The sequence below is a fragment of the Podarcis raffonei genome, chromosome 4 (assembly GCF_027172205.1).
Source record: "Podarcis raffonei isolate rPodRaf1 chromosome 4, rPodRaf1.pri, whole genome shotgun sequence".
Classification (NCBI taxonomy): domain Eukaryota; kingdom Metazoa; phylum Chordata; class Lepidosauria; order Squamata; family Lacertidae; genus Podarcis; species Podarcis raffonei.
Window position 1 is genome coordinate 35,198,782 of NC_070605.1, and position 23,055 is coordinate 35,221,836.

Below are 23,055 nucleotides of genomic sequence, written 5' to 3' on the forward strand. Positions count from 1 at the left end.
GCAAAAGCCTTTATTAAACTAACAGAACTAGACAACAGGGGCAAAGCAACTGCTAATATACCTTTCTGAAGGCCTGGGCCACTCCCACTCGCAATGTGATTGGCTGTCTAAACTTCAAAGCTGCAAATCATGACTCAGAGTTTAAGGGCTAATGGCAGAGGCCCCAATCCTGAAATGATCTGTGATTGGATATCATGTATCAAATCAGAACACAGGGGCTCAGAATCCTTAGTCCAGACTCAAGCTCAGGCGAACACAGACCACTGAATACATAAGACTCTCCATCTTGCAGGCATAATCCACTGGATGGACTCCCAGACCAGCCTCAGTAGTAGCACAATCAGTCCAGATCATCTTCTGAAGCCCTACTTTGTGTATTTGCAAGATGGATCTCCTCTACAAAAGATCTGGAGGGTGGCAACACAAGAACAGGCCTTTTCTGCAGCGGCTCCATGTCTGGGGAATGCTCTCCCCAGGGAAGCTTGCCTGGCTCCTTCATTATACAGCTTTAGGCGCCAGGCAAAAATGTTCCTTTTTAACCAGACCTTTGATTGATTTGATTGACATCCTATGCCCTTTTAAAATGTATTGGGGGAGGGTTATTGGGTTGTTGTTTTTATTTTGATTATGTATTTTGTGGTTTTATATTCTGATTTTATTCTGTGAACCGCCCTGAGACCTGCGGATATAGGGCGGTATATAAATAAAAATAAATAATAAAAAAGAGGCTAGTATAGAAAGTAACACTTTGAACACCATGGACAGAAAACTATTTCAAAAGGGAGCCCAGGCAAAAACTTGAGACCAACGCATCATCTGCATGTTGGTCAGAATGAGAATTAGAACTAGCGATAGAGGAGCAATTGTAAAGGCAAACTTACAAAAGTAGCACTTTCCAAGACAACATGCAAACTGAAACACAGCTGCCCTTCGAAATTGGCACTTCTCCAAATTTTGCAATGCTGTTCTCCTACAAGCAATATGTACAAAAAGTGCCTATATTAAACTGTGCATTAAAATGCATATATTAGTGGAAATAACATACAAAAAGGCATTCTATATGGAGATTGCTTTGTAAAAAAAATGTAGGAGAAATATGCTGACTAGGAGAAATTTGTACTAAAATGCTGGCAATTTTTCGTGAGATCTTTTTCTTTCATTTAAAAAGCTGCAAATTGTGAATTTAAGATTGGAAAAATGATAAACCGAGAGAACCCAAACTAGCATATTCACCCACCCCTAATTAGAAACTGGAGTTTGAAAGGGGCACATCAGTTGTTATGGACTGGTTGGATGCAAAGGAGTGGTAAGAGGCACCAGCTAGGGAACCCCCAAGGGAAGAAGGCTCAGAGCCAGGGGATTGGCGGTGGGACACAATGAGTGGCAGAGGGAGAGGAGGGAACAGGCTGGGAGAAGGTGGTGTCGGAGGCTGAAGAGGCAACAGGGTTTAGTGAGCAGGAAAAGGCTGTGGCAGAGAGCAGTCCAGAAGCAGAAGCAGAGGCTGAAGACGAGAGGGGCCAAGAGGCTAATGAAGAAGCCAGGGGTCTCTCCCTCCTGCAGCAACCAGTTCTCTCCCCGCACCCAGTCTCCCATAAGAAGGTGGAGCAAAGAGAGAGAAGGTGAAGGAGTCTCAGGTTGCTAGGGAAGGAGCAGGTGGGAGAGGAGGCTTAGGTAACTATGGGAAGGAGAGGACCTCAGTCCTCACAACTGCTTTATTGGGGCAAGATCTACTGGGAAGAGTTGCTGTGCTCACTAGGCCTAGCCTCCTGAGCTATTTGTTCCTTTGAATACAAAGAGTTAGCTTCATTGACACTGCTCCTGGCACCCACCTCAGGCATCAGTACTTTAAGAGCACAATAGCCCTGCTGAATTACCAATTCATCTAGTTTAACATCCTGTTTCCCAGTCAGATGGTTCCATGAAGGCCACAGGTAGGCCATGAAGGCAACAGCCCTCCCCCCTCGCTGTAGCTGAAAGTCAGAGGCATATTGCCTCCAAGCCAGGTCGCTCCTTAGCTAATAGGTCTTATCAATGGCAACCTTCCCTTGAAAAGCCATCTAAGCCAGTGCCCATAGCCACATCTTGCGGTGTTGAATTCCAGAAGTTAATAATGTGTGAAATGGAATTCAATTGGAACATAGCTAGAATGCCTGCCCTGATTCTACCGCCAATCAGCTTCATTGTTCCCCCTTTGTTTGGCCCCAAGAGTGCCATTCCAATCCATATGAACCTTTCTTTTTCAATCCATCACAAGGCAATGGAGCATGCTGCATGCAGAAGCAGAAGGATTAAGTAGGCTGTAATATGCATAAATATTCTAATAAAAATCTTAGATTTACTGCTTGCAGAATTTATTGTGGAATTTGAGGATCTTAAGATGCTCAGATTCAAGGAGCTATGTCAAAACAGATTAGCATTAGAATATAGCCCTTTTGAGCAGTGCAGTCTGAATGCACGTAGGAGAAAGTAGGAATGGGCAAGGGAATTCCTGCCAACTCAGTAATGGCCAGCAAGCAATCTGCATTGTTCTGAAATGGGATGCCATACCCAACACATAGAGCTTCCAAAGTGGAAAAGAGAACCCTGGTTAACCAAGCTTACCATCCCTGTGTTGGAAACCCTATGTGTGTAACACCAATTATGCAATGGCTAGGAAAGGCAGCATCAGTATATTCTCCCCATGCATTTCCACTTGCCTCTGTAATTCAAACAGAATGCCTGCAGAGCCATTATGCACTGCAAAAATCCAGATAAAAAGGCATGGATATCACCTCATCTCATTCTAGGAGTACAGTGGTAACTCAGGTTACATACGCTTCAGGTTACAGACTCCACTAACCCAGAAATAGTGCTTCAGGTTAAGAACTTTGCTTCAGGATGAGAACAGAAGTTGTGCTCTGGCAGCGCAGCAGCAGCAGGAGGCCCCATTAGCTAAAGTGGTGCTTCAGGTTAAGAACAGTTTCAGGTTAAGTACGGACCTCCGGAACGAATTAAGTACTTAACCTGAGGTACCACTGTATAGCATACTAGCAGCTTCAAAGCCGCCATGACTTGGAATTCTACAAAACAACAGCAAAATCAGTGCAATTCTTAAAGTTTCAGTCCACCATCATGATTCAAAATGGAGTCCAGTGGTAGCCAAACACAGACGGAAACCTGCTCCTTGATCCCAGGAATCATCATGCAAAATTTGATGATGACATCTTTAAGATGTGTCCAACTGGATAGCAAACAGACAAGCAACTTTCCAAAGTATTAACTCCATAACTTTTCCAGAAATTACACAAGAGCGCTTCCCAAGTTGAGGGTGCATGGGCTATTTCGTTACTACATCTTTAATTCCATTCTTCTTCTTCAAAGAAGCTGAGGGCACTCACCCAGTTCTCCGCCCTTCCATTTTATTCTCACACTAAGCCTGTGACTGACCTGAACTCTGTGGCTGAGAATGGATTTAAACCCAAGTCACCTCGAAAGAAAGAGCTCAGTACTGTACTAAGGCTGTGCCACACACTGGCCAACATACATTTTCCAGGTTAGGTGGGGGAACTTTGCAGGTTGCTATTCTTATTGCTGCTGTTGTTTGCAAAAACCGTTTCCCCCTCTGCTGTTGCTCCAGAGCCCCCAACTCCTCCCAGCCACCAGCTGCTCCTTTCCCAGAGTGATCCTTGCCAAAGCAGGAGTACGTAATAAAACATAATGAGATCATAGTTCTGAAGCTAATCAGATTTGGCTATGTGTCCACGTCACATGCCAATTCGGACTGAAGGTAAGGAGCAATTCAGACTGAAGGCCAGCGTCCTCAAGGTGAATGGGGGGTCATGGCAGGAGCCAACCATCCACATTTTTGCAAGGGATGAAAAAGTTTGCAAAACATGTCCCAAGATTTAGGCCATTCCTGCCGGCCATTTCCTTGTGGTGGAAAATGTGGAAAGTCATATCTGTATGCAATGCTTCTTTTAAAAAAAATGTTTAGGGGTACTCTCATTTTGACTCAAGTAAATCACCATTTTATAGTTCAAATGGGGGGGAAATAAATACAGTGGTACCTCGGGTTACATACGTTTCAGGTTACATATGCTTCAGGTTACAAACTCCGCTAACCCAGAAATAGTGCTTCAGGTTAAGAACTTTGCTTCAGGATAAGAACAGAAATTGTGCTCCAGCAACGCGGCGGCAGTGGGAGGCCCCATTAGCTAAAGTGGTACCTCAGGTTAAGTACTTAATTCGTTCTGGAGGTCCGTTCTTAACCTGAAACTGTTCTTAACCTGAAGCACCACTTTAACCTAAAGCACCACTTTAACTAATGGGGCCTCCTGCTGCCAATGCCGCACGATTTCTGTTCTCATCCTGAAGCAAAGTTCTTAACCTGAAGCACTATTTCTGGGTTAGCGGAGTCTTTAACCTGAAGCGTATGTAACCTGAAGCGTATGTAAGCTGAGGTATCACTGTACAGTAAATGGACAAAAGTACGAAGATTCACAAAATGTTTAGAGGTATGCATACCTCTGCATCCCCCATGAAAAAAGCACTGTTTGTATGGATATAATTTGCCAGGAGACTGGCTACAAAAAGAAGCAGGTAGAGCTAAGAACAACTTAACACTCTTTGCCAATGTGTCTGGCTTACCTACAGGCATCTGGCCTTTTTCTTGGCTGACTCAGATATCTGCATTTCTTTGGCACTTTGCGTTTTGCCCATGCCTAGCCTTTCCACTTATTTTTAAGGAACAAGTATAGACTTGCGGTTAAGGCACCAGGATAGGAATTAACTGATCTGGTTTGTTTCTGGAGCTGGTACAGTTTTCCAGTGTTTTTCGCCAAGTGGCTGAAGCTGGAATTCTCCAAAGAGCTCAGCTTCACACACACAGGGGCAAATTTCCTGAAGCATTCATCAGGCATCATCAAGCGAAGCGACTGTACCGTCATATCTGGACCACAGATTTTGGGTGCACATCTCAACATCCCTCTGCACCCATTTCTGAACAAAGAGACTAACGGTCTTCATCTTATCAGGGAGAACATAATCCAGTCATCCTTGTCAGTTTTCAAAAAAATCTACCACATCCCCTTCCCCCCCATGTATAACTGTTTCATGAGTAGCTTGACCAATGAATCAAGTTGTTTGCCTCAGCTGCAAACCACAGGAAAGTGACTAACTGCAAATACTGTGGCTTCATTTAAAACCACAATATTAATTTAAAATTCTTCTTGGCCAGAGGTGGCCAGCCTTTTGGGGCCTGTAGGCACAATGGCAAACTAAATAAACTGGTGTCGGTGCCACACAAACACCGTAACCAAACACACCCCACAACCTAGAGTTTGGATTTGATATCCCGCCTTTCACTCCCTTTAAGGAGTCTCAAAGCGGCTAACATTCTCCTTTCCCTTCCTCCCCCACAACAAACACTCTGTGGGGTGAGTGGGGCTGAGAGACTTCAAAGAAGTGCGACTGGCCCAAGGTCACCCAGCAGCTGCATGTGGAGGAGCGGAGACGCGAACCCGGTTCCCCAGATTACGTGACTACCGCTCTTAACCACTACACCACACTGGCTCTCTAGTCTATTGGCTACAAGATAATGCTTCTTTCAAGTTGAATTTTGGTGAGGGGAAGGGTACTGTGTACTAAAGGTCCATGTACACACCATTCCTTTAAAGCATATTCAAAACATGTTTGTTCCCTTAAAGAACACCAGCCATGGTAGTTTGCTTCTCACAGAGTTACAATGCCCAGCAGCTTTTAACAAACTACAGTGCCCAGAATTCTTTTAGGAGAGAAAGGTGCTTTGAATGTGCATTAAAGGTATAGTGTGTCTACAATGTCAGTAAACAAAAATCTGACTACATTATGATAGTGTATAATTAAATGTCTTTAATACTATGGTACCTGTGGTTATGTACTTAATTCGTTCCGGAGGTCCGTTCTTAACCTGAAACTGTTCTTAACCTGAAGCACCACTTTAGCTAATGGGGCCTCCTGCTGCCGCTGCACCGCCAGAGCACGATTTCTGTTCTCATCCTGAAGCAAAGTTCTTAACTCGAGGTACTATTTCTGGGTTAGTGGAGTCTGTAACCTGAAGCGTATGTAACCTAATGCACCACTGTAAAACACATTTTGGTTATTAAAAATGCATTTTACAACTTTTAATAACTTTTTAAAATAAATGTTCTGCAGTGTTAATACACATCTGTTACCCAAGCCAAACTGCTGAAATCACCTCACAAACAGCAGACAGGTAGCTGTAATAACCTGTTGCAGCAAGAAACAGAATTCTGTGGCCCCCTAATGAGTAACAAATATATTGTGGTATGAGCTTTCATGAGCAAAATCCCACTTCATCAGACGCATGACAACTGCATGGGTGAAGGTAGGAGCAGTGTGGGAACACCACAGAATGGCTACAACCTTGGTTTTCAAGAGACTGTGAAAAATAGAGAAATATTGTAAAAAAGAGAATAATAGGAGGGAAGGAGATATCTAAAGGCAATACTAAGTTAAGAAATGCGTTAATAATTTAGATGTAAATGAAAGATCAGCAGAGGAGCTGAGGGAAGTCAAAAAAAGAAATGAATGTGTGATAAAATGTGAGTTGATTGTATAAAAAATTGTTGGAAAATGAATAAAAAATATTATATAAAAAAACAGAATGGCTACAACCACACTTCTGCTTGTAAGATAGGAAGCAGGAGCAAGATTCCGACAGTGAGGATAATACTTGCTTTCTGTTAATGGCTGCCCATGGTTTGGCCTTGAGAAAAGGCATGGAAAGAAGTTGGCATATTCATCCCATGCTCTAATAAAACTAGTGATTTGATGCTGATGCTGATGAACAGAAAGCAGCTAGCCACTAATACTATTATTACTATTAATTATTTTTGTGTATTACCTGCCCTTCACCCTAGGGTCCCAACAATTTAAAACATTAAAAACAAATTAAAAACCTACAATTACAAAAGAAGTAATCAAAAGTAACTAATGGTCATACAATTATTTAGATTTAGATTTCCAGTCTTTCTGCATTAGAAATCTCCAAGGCCGTTTACTAAAGAAAGACTGTGTGATGGGATGTGCTTTAGCTGTGCTTGCGGGTAGATCTAACAGTTACATTAGCATTATTTCGGTCTATTCCTCAGCTAGTTCTTCAACTGCTATTAAATTACAAGCAAAACTTGTGTATACACCCTTGCACGCCAAGAAAGCTTTCTAAAACTTTGTGTGGTTTTCTTTCCCACCCTGTTGGCTGGGTTTTGTTTTGCTCTCTTCCATCATCACCAACTGTCCTTTTAAATGGTTTATTAAGTCCCCCAGATAAATGTCCAACTGCCTATTGAACAGCAACTTTTCCAGACATATATTAAAACCAAGAAACAAATATGAAACAAATGGAAAATTGGTTTCGAACAATACCTACCAGGTGGAACGGGGAAACACCACAGATATGATGGCAATGGAGAACAGAAGAGAGGTCAACCTTGCTTTATGCAGCTGCCAGATCAATGACTAAGTTTAGGATTAATGAGCCATTTGTCCCCCATTCCCTTTACACCATGCTACTTTTTGCAGGAACATATAAGCCCTCTTCAAAACAGATGTGACATAAATCACACACACTCACTCTCCACACATTGCAGATAACACATCACAGGGCTGGAGGGATAGTTAAAACGCCGCAGAAAACAGAATCACAACTCAAAATGATATTGACAGGCCAGACCCATGCCGAAAACAACAATTCAACAGAAATCAATGTTAAGTCCTGCATTTAGGCACACAGAGCCCCAAAGGAACAAGTGTAGTCTGGGGAAGACCTGACTTGGCAGCAGTAAACATGAAAAGGTTCCATGTGTCCTAGAGAGCATGAGTCAGCAGTGTGATATTGCAGCTAAGAAAGCAAATGCAATCTTAGAAAGAGCTAAGAGGAGCATAGTGTCCAGATAACAAGTAGTTTTGTTGCTTTCTTCTGCACTGGTCATATCACACTGGTGTGCTGTGTCTGGTTCTGAGCACCATATTTCAAAGAGAATGACAAACTAGAGCATAACCAGAGGAGGACAACCAGGATAGCTGGGGGTCTGGATGCTGAGTCGTATGAGGAATGGTTGAAAGACAATGCAGGTCACTCGTGGTCAAAACCAAATCCAACTTAACACACTGATCTGCAATCATTTATAAGCATAGTTCAGACTTAATGCTGAAGCATGGTTTGCGGTCTAAACCATGGTTTTAGCATTGAGTCTGCATGAGCCTTAGGCGCACACCATCAACCCATCTCCTACCAGCTTTTCTCCTTGTGGTGTCCAAATGCAGGGGACTGTGGCCTGTTCTAACTGTGATTAGTTGTGTCAATTGATATCCTAACCTTGTGCAAGTTAAACCATCCCACTGAGGTCTACCAAATTTTTTACCTACATAGGTGAGCGTACAACTTTAGCATTCAGCTCCAAAAACATTTGCCATGGGAGAAGAGCCATATTATGGTTCTGCACATTCAGCGGTGATGTCTCCTAGAGGCTGAGCTCTTTGGGGCCCCTCCAAATTTTTTGAGGAGAGGCTGGGTGCCTCAATGTCTGAAGAAATCAGGGGGCAGAGGACACCAAGCGTGGAGCCAAGCATGGTGTGGCTTCAACAGCCGGCTCCTTCTCCTCCTCCTCCTGCCGCACAGGGGAAGTAGGCAGGAAGCAGTCCCTGGGCAAGCAGGGAATTGTGCGCCATGCGGCAGTTCCTGGCTGGTGGCAGCAGCAGCAGCAGGAGCTGCCAGCCATTGAAGCCATGCTGCTGTAGCATTCAACTCCTCCTGGTGTTGCATGCATGACATCAGTCTGCCCCCGGAAACTCCCTCACAAATTGGAGCCTCTCTGCACAGCCAAGAGTGCCCATAGACAGATGTGCAACCACATCTGACTTCACAGTTAGCTCTTTCTGCATGATGTAAGCATCAGGCTTTAAGGAGTCATCCATGTTGACAAATTGGCCATTTCCCACCCTGCATGGCAAAATATTCAAATTTTGACATAGGAACCCCTATCCATCCTGCCTCTGACCCCAACCCATCATTTTATTCCCCCTTCCTCCCCTCCCCCTTCCCTTTTTATGAAGATTACCCGCTCTGGGATCCCACAGCTAACTCTCCCCTGGTCTCCTCGCTGGCACAAATAGGACTAATTTAGCCAGCTAGCCCTGGTGATCATCTAATGTTTATTGGATGGATTTCCCCCCTAAATTGATTTTTGAATTCTGAATGTATTGTTATTCACGTTTTATACTGTATTTTATGCTGTTTTCGTTGCATCAATTAAGTGTTTTAAATTTGTTGTTAGCTGCCCTGAGCCCGGTTTTCTGAACCAGGAACGGCAGAGTAAATAAAAATGTATTATTATAATTTTTTATTATTACTATATTGCATCCTTGCAACTGTAATCTTCCCAAGCAAAGAGATGCTTCATTTTTGTTTAGTGCTGAGAAGGCTCCACTCTTGTTTCACCCTGATTGACAGCTGTGGTGGGTTGGCAACATGCCACACAGGCCAACCAAGACTCACACGGGGAAGGGACTGGGAAACTTCACAATATTTTTGACCATGGTCAGCATCTCCTTAGAGAACCCATTCCATATGTAAAAAAAATGTTTTCTTGTATGCTTCTCAGCAGGGCTGAACAAAGCTGTTTAATGGAGAGCACAGAGCTCTTTGATGATCCCAAGTCTTTCGGTTTGGGGTTGTGGCCGTGTCCCCTTTGAAGCTAAGGATATGATTTATTACTTATGAAAAACCAAAGAATCAGCTTTGGCCTAGACTGTTTTGGAAAGCTCACTTTTCAACATTGCCTTGTTCTTTACTTCCAGCGCACGTTGACAAGTAATGGCATTTCTGGAACAACTAAAACACGAGGGACTTTCTTCCTAAAGTCCAAATTAGCATTTTCTGCAGCAAACAATGTGACTGCTACTATGGCACATTTCATCTGCTGGCCAAGTGGAAATGAGCAGAGAGTTATTTCTTTCCTCTTTCAAAGAATGTGCTTTATAAGAAGTGGATGCCAGTGGAAGGTGCTGGCTTAACTGTTCTAAAGTGGAGCTGAATTAAATTTAGCACAAAGTAGGATCGGGCCAATTCTCCTTAGTTAAATTTGCTTGTAAAAAGTATAAAGAAAGAAACAATTTATGTCCGCATAATTTGGCTTCCTCCCTTACGAACGCTGCTGGGCTGAGATTTTGGGGAGTGGGGTAGGGAATCCATAATATAAAAGTGTTGCATTTGGCAAGCCGAGTCTTAACATTAAAGCTTAAAATTCCTCAGGGAGACTTAAGATTTAGGGGACAATCAAAGCCACACACAGAGAAAGAGAGAGCGTGCATTGTGCTCATTGCCATAGACAGCTGGGACTGCATGGTCCCCTGAATTTTAGAAAAAATGAAATGCACACATTTCTGTAGCACAGCAGTAGTATCCCACTTCACATACTACTTGTGCAAAGAGGGAAGGAGAGAAGACAGAGGCTAAGAAGCAGTGCTCTTGGCCCTGCCCACAGGTCACACAGTTCCACCCCAGTCCTGCCACCCCAGCCTGCCACCCACACTTTAGCACAGCCATCTGAAGGCCATCCTTTGCATGGAGGCTTCCCTAGATACTGGAACTCTGCATGATCTGTGTTCTGGGGAAGCCTGCAGGTCAATACTAAAATAGCAAAGCCTCTCTCCTTCCCCAGGCACAAAAAAGACAAAGAGATCCCTGACCATTAGGTCCAGTCGTGGCCGACTCTGGGGTTGCGGTGCTCATCTCGCTTTATTGGCCAAGGAAGCTGGCGTGCAGCTTCCGGATCATGTGGCCAGCATGACTAAGCCGCTTCTGGCGAACCAGAGCAGCGCACAGAAATGCTGTTTACCTTCCCGCCGGAGCGGTACCTATTTATCTACTTGCACTTTGAGGTGCTTTCGAACTGCTAGGTTGGCAGGAGCAGGGACCGAGCAACGGGAGCTCACCCCGTCACGGGGATTTGAATCGCTGACCTTCTGATCGGCAAGTCCTAGGCTCTGTGGTTTAACCCACAGCGCCACCCATGTCCCTCCCAAGACACACAGCCATGCTAACACATGGACAGCAGGCCCAGGGCTGGGGTGGGGTGGGAGGACCACATACTCTTGGGGTGGGGCCAAAAGTGAAGTTCCTGGCCCCTTTCCACTCATTTCCCCTCTTTGTAAAGAGTGAAGAGGAGAGCTATTGCAAATTCTGGATGTGCCCCGATAGTGACAGGCGGGGCGTATCCAGGTTTCTGATCCCAGAATATGGCAACCCTATGAAAAGGGTTGCTTACTCCTGTGTTAAAGGAACCTTCTTTCACCTCTTTGCCGTTTTGCTGACTCCTAAACATGGAATCCATTTTTAAGCACATTGTGGGTATATCCCTTCCATGATTATTTAGGGCTTGTATATCTTCAGAGAGTCCCATCAAAGACCCCAGTCAGGATGCTCAGAACTCCACAGATATCTCCCCAATCACATACACCCCAAAGTTTTATCTGATGAAAATAGGGATGTCTTATTCCACAATAATAATAATGATAGTAATTTCATTATTTATATCCCGCTGATCTGACTGGGTTTTCCTAGCCACTCTGGGCAGCTTTCAACATATATAAAAATATAAAACATTTTTTATATCCCATAGAAATGCTGGAAAACTGAATACAATAGCTGTGCACAAATGGTTTCTCAGAACTCTACACCCTCAACAGTGGGCAGAGAAACTGCAGGCGTCATTTCATCAAATTTCTCTAGGGGAGAAGAAATTCTCCAACAGCTTCTCGATGTCAACGCTCCTTATTAGCACTAGTAGCTGCAAGGCTTCTTCTTTTTCCTTCCCCTCAGGTTTTCTCTTCCCCTTCCGCACCCTTTATTTTATGTTGCCACTGCCCTGCAACTCTTTCTGTGACCTAACCACCATTTTTACATCTTTCACAGTGCCCTAAACCTAGCATCATTCCAGGATATATTTTGTGTGTGTGTGTGTGTGTGTGTGTGTGTGTGTGTGTTTCCCGAGGAGTGGGAAGGTAATGACAGCCAATTAAAAAACATGGTGAGGAATATTTAGAAAAAGTCAGCCATGGCCTTTTCTCCTTGGCGAGTGGGATAAGAAAAAGAGACATCTCAGAAAAAATGTCTTCTGAGAAATTTCAGCTCAGCTCTACTGAATATCTCTTGCTCATTCTGCAGCTGCCTGAGGCAAGCAGCCAAATTCTGTTTTTCTGACTGTATGATGGATCACAACTCTGCATAGAACTGGAGTGGAGGCATAAAAACTAAGGTGATGAGAACTAAAGAACAAAAGTTGGAGTGGAGTGTGGCAGTGAAAACAGATATCCTACCCCCACCCCACCCGGCTTCTGTAGTACAGTACAGTGGTACCTCGGGTTACATACGCTTCAGGTTACAGACTCCACTAACCGAGAAATAGTACTTCAGGTTAAGAACGTTGCTTCAGGATGAGAACAGAAATCGTGCTCTGGCGGCGCAGCAGCAGCAGGAGGCCCCATTAGCTAAAGTGGTGCTTCAGGTTAAGAACAGTTTCAGGTTAAGTATGGACCTCCGGAACGAATGAAGTACTTAACCTGAGGTACCACTGTACTTGAACGTATAGAAAGTTACAGGATTGCAGCAGAAACTTAGGGGACATGCACTGTTTGGAAACAAATCAGTATGTCTCCTCCAAAACATTTGTAGGCACAAACAGCATGGAAAGTGGGATTGCAAATAAACTGCCCTGCTATGGCCATGAGCACAAATCATAATGAATGCACATTAAAAATATGTCTGGTAGGATAAAGCCCAAGATATTTAAACTTACTAAATAAAAAGATATTCAATAAGACAAACAGGGAATTTGCTAATTTTAAGAATAATTTTTTTTTAAAATGGAAAACTTGCCAAATAATCAATAGGCCATGGGGATCAGTAAGCCACTAGACCACCAGGAAAAAGGAAGATGACACCACAGAGATTCAGCAGAGAAGCTGAATGAATGAAATAATGGAATTCACACCAGAATTCTGAAAGAAAGAACATGAACTGGATGTAAGTAATTTGAATTTGAAGTAACTATTGCCTCAAATATGTAAACGTCCTGATATCTTGTGATGAAGGACAGTATTTATTTATTTATTTATTTTAACAACAACAACCTGCCATTAATATTGACAACTTTAGCTGAAGAATAAGAAGTTGCTATGTGGAACACTGAAATACTGTCCATACAATAGGCCTCAGTTCAGCAGTTTGCAAAAAAAATATTTTAAGTAACAGACATGGGTTCTGAATGTAGGTTCTGAAATACGGCACTGACTGATATCAACTGGGTTTGTTGTTGGGAGACAGGTATGTTTTGAGACGGCAGGCAATCCTGTATTGAATAATCTGTCTCTGCTATAATGAAAACCACCAACTCAAGAGAGCAGAATACAACACCCAAGGGACAAGGCATTATGCAAAAACTAGCCCTATATAAATATACTCCTAAGAATGTTGACAGACACAGTAGTCATAATGCAACCACACCCACATTTGCAGCATATATTCAAACCACTATGGTACCTCTTTAAACAGTCATAGCTTCCCCCAATTAATTATGGGGATTGTAGTTTGTTAAGGGTGCTGAGAGGGATTGGGTATTAAAACACTCAGAAAATCGTAGCTCTGTGAGGGGGAATAGGGGGTCTCCTACTAACTCTCAGTACCCTTAAACTACAGTCCCCAGAATTCATTGCAGGAAAGCCATGGCTGTTTACAGCACATAGCACTTTCAGTGTACGGTGTGAAGGCTGCCCATATTCAGTAGTTATTGACAGAAGGTTGCTTTGGTTACTGCTCCACTGGCAGGGCCTAGTCTGCAGAGTGTTTTTGGCTACCAGGAACTCTCTTGTCACAGGAGTGCCTTCCTACTGCAGTTGTGGAGAAGACCTTGGAACAAATGATCCAAGACACATGCACAGACATAGCAGTCATCCACTTACTGTGTACTCGCAGCCTTGGGAATAGAGCGTGCAGCCTTAGCACTGCAAGCTGTTGGCCACCCAGCCAGACAGCAGAGAGAAGTGGAAAACAGAACACCAGTGAATTCTCAGAACAAGAGGGCTGGATGCATTCAGTATCTCGCCCCCTCACCAGAACCAGAAATGAATAACTTTCGCATGGATCTAAAGGTATTTGTGTGCCATGGGTTATGTCCATGCTACAAATTCAAGCCAACTCCATCCCAACAACCAACCCAACCCTGCCATAAAGAAAAGTCTCAGAAAATAAGCATCGTATTTCAAGAGGTGTCACAGAAAGTGCCTATAATACAAACTGGGGTTTAAGCTGCTCTGTTCTGTTTTTCTGCTATATGTTTTTAGAATCCGAATTGGGAGCAGCTCTGAAACTGTCTTCCTTCTTTTTAAATACTTCAGATTCTGCCTTTAGCAAAACCACCAAGGCGGTGTGCCAAAAATATATATTCTATGGTTCAAATCCCCACTCAGTCACAGGAACCTTGGCCAGTCACTGCACTCTAAACTACCACAGGGTGTTGAGGATAACACAGAGAGTCTATCCTGAGGAACTTCTGGAATAAATGGAATGGAAGAAGGAAAAACTCTGTCTCATCACTGCTCATTGTCTTCCGCAAAACTTCAGAAAAATTATGTCATTTTGCATGCCTTTACAGAACTCATCTTCCTTTGACAGAATTAGCAAGGGCAAATTACCACTAACTCATCTATGAAATTCTGTTGGCAAACAGCAGCTGCATAGGGTTGGGTAAGAAATATATTTTCCATTCCAAAAACAACTGCAAACTTCTTATTTCTTTTCAACTGGGAGAAATTTGATCTTTTAAGCGTTTTGGTGGGTTCTTTTAAAACCGAAATTTCAGAAACATTTGAGATGAAACATTCCAGTATGACATTTTAAAAAAATGTGTAAATGTTTTATTTTGTTTGGACATTTTGGAGACATTTTGTTTTGACTTGCCGAAACAAAATGTTTTGACTCAACACTCATTGGCTTAAGAGAGGCCTAAAGCCTGCATTTTTGGAACATGCTCAGCTAATAACTATTTCAAGACACCATTAGAGGGATCACTCAGCACATCATCAAAATCTTCAAGTGGAGAGTTGAAATCTCAGTCAATCTGTAGGCCTTGGGGTGGTTCATCCCAACTGGCCAGCCGCAAATAACAATCACAACTAGTCTGCCTCAGTCTCAGAGATTTTTCATCCTTACATGACTTTTTACTGCTTGGCTTCTGTAACAAAGAAGCACAACAATTTGTTGTAGGTAGCAACCTGCTCCAAAGAAATGGTAAAGATCACTCATTAGATTTAGGCAAGAATTGGTTTAAATGCAGCCTGCTTCTATGGCTGAATGAGATATTACATCCTAGCCATCCCAGGATGAATGCTGTTAAACCACTGGATTGCATATAGGGATGGGCTAATCTGTCAGTTTTGGTTTCTCACAGTTTCTTAAGTTCAAGACTTCACATTTCCACATCAGTTTGCAATTTAAAATGCTTGTGAAAATTAATCAGCATTTGAGTCCAACTTTCTCCTAATAAGCACAATTTTTGATGTCTTTTTGCCTAATATACACATTTCTGCAAAGCATTTCTCCATAATGTAATGTTATTTTCATTTATCTATTCATGGTACATGGGCTGGTACATGATATCTTGACATCCTGTTGTCATATTACATAGCAGTCAAGTTTGCAGCCCTCGTGACTAAAGCAAATTTAAGCAAAATAAAAGGATGAAGCTAAACATGGAGGTAGAATAAAGGTTTTTAAAATTGCTTAGCTTTCCCATTGAGAATAAGATGTGTGTAACACAAGCCTATGCATGTTTATTCATAAAGAAGTTTACAATTGCAACCTAAATCTTTGGCCAGATCATGTCCCATGAAAGCACAGCTTACAAAGAAGTGACACTGGCAGTTCCAGATGGTTCGGTTCTGTTGCGCTCAGCTATCATATAAAATATGAAGCCCTCAACTTGTTTTTTGATCTCTCTGGACTGCAATTCCATTCTGCGTGTAGAATAAGTCAAGTCAAAACACTGCAGCATGACCAATTCATTAGATCATTAAAACGGCAAAAAGAATCTTACATCTTCCTGTTTTCTGTAACTCCTAATTCAACTTGATGAAATGTGGCACGTGTAAACAAAACGGCTTGCAAAGCAGACAGTGTCTTAATGTGGGAAAACAAGTTTGTGTGTTTCCCTGCATATTTAAAGCTATTAGTTTGCCTGGTAAAAATCACCACTGGTAAACAGTGTATCACTTTTGCCCCTTGATATAAACCACAAACAGAACTGATCAATGCACTAGAAGTGAGAAGTGACAAGGTACAAGGGGTGGGAAACCTGTGACCCTCCAGTTCTTTGTGGACTCCAACTCCCATCAGCCTCAGCGAGCATTTGCCAAAGATCGGGGATGATGGGAGCTGGAGTCCAACAACATCTGGAGGACTGCAGGTTCCACACCCCTCCATTTAGGCAAAAACTCTAAGAAACTTGTTAGTCTGGAAGAGGTCACTTATGCAAATTAATATGGACTAGATCAGCCTTCACCAACTTGGTGTCCTCTAGATGGTTTGGACTAAATCTTCCATCATCCCCAGCCAAACATCTGAAGGACACCAGACTGACTGGATAGTGGAAGAATGCCAATGTGAATGTTGTACATGCATTCTAGCCAATATATGGTTCCAGTCAAATGACACACATCAAAAACGTACATTTGTGAAAACAATCTTACAGGATGCCTGGTCATGCTATCGGTTCAGCCTGTTAGGATAACATCTGAGGGCAGGAAGTGGGCAACATATCAGGAGAGCACATTGCAGGTGGTAACACCTGAAACCACATATTGGCTCAACTGGACAGAGACCAGAAATCTGTTTCTAATGGGAAAGCCCTGAATTACATAAATAATACAGAAGAAGGCTCTTTTGAGTATGTGTCAAGACCCTTTCTCTTATCACTGAATAACTAAAGCTAAGTTCCTCATAAGGGGTGCTTAAATGAACCCCCACTTCCACATACATGCCAACATCCAATGAGTGTGTGATAAGGTACCAGAAAAACACCCACTGGCCATGACACTCAGACCCCTAGTGGCCAGGAATTCTGCCACACACATACAGCTTGCCTGCCCAAGCACAATCGGGACCAGTGGAAGATTCCCATGGAAGGTTGTTCAGGGTGGCCTTTCTAACTTTGTGTGGTTCCATGTTCCCCACGACAGCCATTTTTTGTTATCCCCTCTCCCCTGGAACTATTTTGTGTCTGGAACCCTTAACCCGCTCTCAAAATTGAAAATGTGCCCATTGGTCCAAAAAGGTTAGCAACTACTGTGCTAAACCATAGTTTAGTGTTACACCTGGGTGAATATCATGGAGCAGGGAGCCTTTACTGTAAAGAATGCTCAACTTAAACCGAAGTGTTTTTCCAACAAAGCAGGGTCCTCCCCCCTTTCATTCAACAGATTAAAAAACAGGCCTTCAATAAAAGACTGAGAAAACCACAGAGAGAAACAAATTAATATATCCATCTGAAAAGAACTATGGACTGTGGATAACATTCTGGCAGGAGAATATCCATCAGGAAAGCAGCAGTTCACTTTGCCTTATTTGAAACCCAACAGTTAGAATTCAAGAGGGCTCAAAGCAAGTCAGAAAGCTGTAATTTAGGAATTTATGTGGAAATTACAATCATCCCCCAAATATAATAGCTAACAGCCTTAAACATAGGGGAAGCAAATGTTAAAAATGACTACGTATCACAATGAAATAAACCGCTGACTTTTCTTTGAACTCCAATGAATTCTTGAGAGAGCCAGAACACTACAGCTAGGACATTTGGAGAGCATGAGAGGGAAGGAAAATCTTCTGAACAGAAAATATGGAGCAAACTGTAAAACAGGTCAAAATACTATTCTGTCATAGAGAATGTTCATCCAACTTGGATGGCTTTACAAGAAGACTGGAGAAATTCATGGAGGATAAGGCTATCTCAATGGCTATTCACCATGATGGCTATGCTCTGCCTCCACAATCAGAGGCAGTGATGCTTCTGAATACAAGTTGCTGGAAACCACAGGGGAGGAGAGCGCTCCTATGCTCCAGTTTGGCCACTGTGAGAAGATGATGCTGGGCAAGATGGGCCATTGACCTCATTCAGCTGGCTCTTCTTATGTTCTCTTATGCAAGAGGCATTCAAATTCTAGGCTGGTTCTAGACCAATTATACTCCAAGTTAGACCCATTGAAATAAGTGGGGCTTAGGGGTGTCAACTTGAATAAAGTAGGGGGGACAGGTAAGCCTCGCCTTGCATAATTGATCACATGACATGGCGCGCACACACCGTGTTAATGGCAATACCCATCAACTTTGGGGGGACCCAGCTCCCTCAAATATTTTATTGGGGGGCGAAGGGACCTCGGCCCCTAAGAGATGGCTCCTATGGTGGGACTTATGTAAGCCATGACTAACAAGTCCCATTGATATCCATAGGTTGACTCTACATATGAATAAGTCTGGACCCAACCCTCTTTCCACAGTGAGGAGTTGAACAATGGAGTAAGTATATTCAAGGAAATCGCAGGTCACATCTGTAACATACAGTCAAAGCACTCTTATTCCAGTTTAAGAGTCATGGCTTCCCCCTAAAAGAACTGGGAACTGAAGTGTGTTAAGAGAGCTGAAAGTTGTTCAGAGACCCCGGTAAACTACAGTTCCCATGATTCTTTGGGAGAAGCCTTGACACGTAGTGGAATGAAAGTGCTTTAAATATGTGGTGTGGATGTGGCTACAGCAGTCCTGTGCACACCAACACCCTGTGTCCAACTGGAGTGCTGGGAAACTGCTGAGAATACCACCCTTTTACAATGTGGTACATTTGTGTTCCACTGCTGTGCTCTTTTCTTGATCTAACTCAACAGCCTCTCCTGCATTGACCTCACTCTATAGATGGATTTCAGTGCCAATACTGCCATAAAATATATGGTTCTAACAAGCTGCCCTCCTCCCTCCCCCAAAACACATTTGGAGAAAGATAATCATTTCTGAAGCTAGGCACTGCTTAATTTCCTTTGGTCAGTCCAATACTGAAAAGTGACACTTCTCTGAACTCCTGACCTATTTTTCAAGGCGGGAAAGGCACCTGTAAGAGAGTTTAGTTTGTATCAGGAATATTCCTCTTTGCTAATCAAAAATCTGCCACTACACACTACAAAAGCAAACAAACCAGCTCGATTTACAGCAGTGTCTCACTTTCAACACATGCAGCTATTCTGTGTTAAACACATTTTGTCAAGTGTTTCCTTCTGGGAATACTACTTGAAGTACATTTTCAGACATATTTGGTTAAGAAAAACTTGCATGATAAATGGAATTTCACAGTAGGATCTTATTTTAACCTGAATTCTTCAGATAGCGCATTCCTTAAATTATAGCCTTGCAAGTTTTCCCCCCTCAGTTGTATGTGGCTTGTTTCATTTTATTATTTTTGCTAAAGACTAAAACTTGATTATCAATATCTATGTAAATAATAATAATAAAGAGTGTGCTCAAACAACAGTTTAAGAATAAGGAAATAATTTAGGAATGTATTGAGCTATTCTTCTCCAAAAAAATTGTGTGCACAATTTGTTTTTCAAAAAGTACAGATTCCCCCCCCCCCTCCATCTCTAAAGCTTAGCAAAATGTTCTGTACTTTAATAGCAATTTCAGAGGACATCAGACACTTACGTAACTTTCGGTTGGACTTTTTCCTGCTACTATGAGATAAAATTTCAGTTGCTTACTCTATAAAAAGAATTGCAATGCTTACTGTATCAAACCACACCTCCCAAACTAAATTAATACAGGATTTGTGGCATCCCACCAACTGTGTGGCTGCATTTAGAGAGAAACTGTGTGAAATAATATTCAGTAATAGCAAAGCAGGGTTCAGAAAAGGAATGAAATGGCATGGATCTGCCTTAAAGAGTACAAAAATGTTATATATAAAGCTATGCAGCCCCTGTTTTTCTGGATACAGTTAACTGCCCCTACTTACACAATACTAATTCCTGATCACTTGTGTTTCTATGCAGGCATTCCTGGATTAGGGTTTATATGATGGAATTCCTTTAGAAAGGGGACTTATGTGGCTAATGCCTTGGCTCACTTGCAGTGTGAGAATTGCCCCTAGAAATTGAAATGCATTTCTGTGGACAGACAATTAGAGGGGTGCATTTAAGAAATGCTTTCCAAAGCCTTTGCTTTTAATGCCTCCAATTCAGTGCCAGCGCTCTTTCTTTTGAGGCTAGAATATGTAAACATAACTGGCTCACTGTTGGCCCCTGCCTAAGAAACATGTGGAAGATCTATTGCTTTATGCTGCTACACAGGCAGAGATATCTAACGCAATTTATCCATTAAGAAGGTGCAGCACAGCTTGTCCTATATTTTCAGGAATTGGGACTTCGATCTCGAGGCATATTCTCAAGGTTCCTGGCTTGACAACTTCGCTCCGTTGTCAAACACCCATCTGACCGGTGTTCCTCCACGAAGGCAGCAATCCAAACATGCCTTATTTGCAGAGCAATAAAATGTGCGAAAAGATGCTCTTTCCAAAAGTTAGGAGGAAGCTTTCCCAAATATGACAACAGGCCCTTTTCCTGGTATTAAGGGAAATCTTTGCACTTCTTGAAAGCCCGCATTTTTGTTGATAACTTAATGACAGAAACATAGTTTAACACAACAACAGAATTTTAAAATGTTAAATAACATTTCCAGGCATGCTGCTTTATAGATACATATAAAATACAGAAAGGAGAAACACAGCCACAGATGTTATACATTTCCTAATAATTTAAGCCATTTTCTTTCATTCTGAAAACAGTTTGCTACTTGTCAGTTGCAAAATACCGACAAAGCATCCCCAGCCCCAAGAGGATTATCAGCAATGCTGGCACATGTCACACAACAACATCTGGATGCAGCTGAAGCAATTGAGATAGGAGCATTCTTACCTTGAGTTTGCAAGGTCCCAAAGAGGGGAGATCACTGGCTCACCACGCTGGGAAGACTGAAAGAGTGCTCTGATCAACTGCCGGTAGCATGCAGTTAGCTTTTATGTCCAGGTGGGAGGAGCTGCTGTTCAAAGTAGGTGGGCAGAGAGCAGAGTCAGGCAGTAGCCAGAGGCGACTAGCAGTATAAATACTGTGCTGTAAGGGATGAAGAGGGAGTCTGGCACCTGGGGGAGGGAGAACAGCATCCTGATTTAAAACAGATCCACATCATGCATTTAAAGCACACCCAATGCCTATTTAAAGCACATGATGTCATCCCCACCAAGGATCCTGGGAACTGTAGTTTGTTACGGGTGCTGGAAATTATAGTTCTATGGAGGGAATTGCAGTTCCCAGGATTCTTAGGGGGGGTCATGTACTTTAACTATATTATGTGGATCTGACCTTAGTTTTTATTGCCCAATAGATTGTAGGATGTGTATTATTATTATTATTATTATTATTTTAACTACCCTTCAGCCTAAGGTCCCAAGGCAGGCTGGAGAATTCTCCTAGGCTGATTCTGAGTTTCTTGAATATGCTGCAAAGCAGAAATGGTAGCACTCTTTAAGGTGGTGGGTCCTTTACTGGTATTGGAGTTCTGGCAAATGTCTAACCTTGTTGCCCTACAGAACTGACCCTGACCTCTGATATAAACCAAAGTAATTTTCCACCTCTGAATTATTTTTTCTTGCATTCGTCATTATAAAAAAAATAAATCAGACTTTTAAAAAAATTCTCTTTATAATTAAATAACCTGATTCCTAAAAAAATAAATAAATCCTGCAGATAACTTTTTTTTTTATTCAACACAGCACCATTTCAGAAGTAATTCCTCTTCCTTTAATTTTATTTATTGACTGTAGGATAGAAGACATTAATGATTTCTTCAGTTGTCAAGAGAGATATTTATGAACAAGTGGTCTGAGGCAACATTCCATCTTCCATTTATCAAAGACCTCCCAAAGACTTTCAGGCAGATTTATATTTGAAAGAGTCAATGTTGAAGAACTGCATTTTGGAAGAACAACTGATTTACCTTATGAATTCACAAAGTTAAGAAGTGGATGCTGAGAACAAAGCTTTTTGCTTTTTTATTTGTTTCTCTTTGTATTCCAGTTTCTCCACTGATGACATGATGCAAAAGGTGTTTAGAATTTTTTCTTCTGTGATGGCCTGACACTATTGATCTCAGCATTTAATTCTTTCCACCTAACAGTGACATGGAAAGTTTGAATACACAGACGCTGAAGAGACAAATGATGGTCTTTTGCAGTTCTAGTATTTTCTGCTGATTTAGATAATTGCATGTAATAACATTTCACTTAGGGGTCGAGTATCCATATGCAGTGGTGTGGACTGAGTATGCAGTGGTATGACTGGCAATTGTGACTATATTTATGTTATAAAGCTATCAGTTTAAGCTGCATATTTTATTATGTATGGAACAGATTTGTATAATTTGCATTATATTCACAGTTCTAGGGTGCTGGTGCTAGAATAGAACATTGTGGATCTCTCTGGGCAGATTCCCAGGATGCCGCTCAAATGATTCCTCTTTGCTTTCTCTCTCTGAAATTGCAGAGAAACCACCTATTATGGATGTCCACAGGAATTTGGGGGGTTTGGGTTTGGTTTTTTTCAGGGGGTGAAGTAAAACACTGAAAGGGGGAGCAGGCCAATTTCTCACATACAAAAATGTGTCTTTGAATTTTGCCTAATTCCTCAGGTTCTACCAATGGCAAGAACATACTCTTTTTTAAAAGAAGGAAAGAAAGAAAGCTGGGAATCATGGAGTTATAACACCGGTCCTGAGAGATCTGCATTGTCTCCCAGTACGTTTCCGAGCACAATTCAAAGTGTTGGTGCTGACCTTTAAAGCCCTAAACGGCGTCAGCCCAGTGTAACTGAAGGAGCTCCCCCCCCAAATTGTTCAGCCCGGACACTGAGGTCCAGCTCCGAGGGCCTTCTGGC

At 42.3% G+C, this 23,055-nt stretch overlaps 1 protein-coding gene across 3 annotated transcripts in view; it reads right to left on the minus strand.

The window, feature by feature from the left end:
* COL8A1 (collagen type VIII alpha 1 chain) overlaps positions 1–21,263 on the minus strand; it is a 91,733-nt gene extending 70,470 nt beyond the window's left edge. For 2 of the 3 annotated variants that reach the window (XM_053386167.1, XM_053386168.1), the window contains exon 1: positions 21,043–21,261. The gene's annotated coding sequence lies outside the window, so the exon portion shown is untranslated. Of the gene's footprint in view, positions 1–21,042 lie in introns of all 3 variants that reach the window. The other variant, XM_053386169.1, reaches the window with a different exon arrangement.
* Between the last annotated feature and the right edge of the window lie 1,792 nt (positions 21,264–23,055).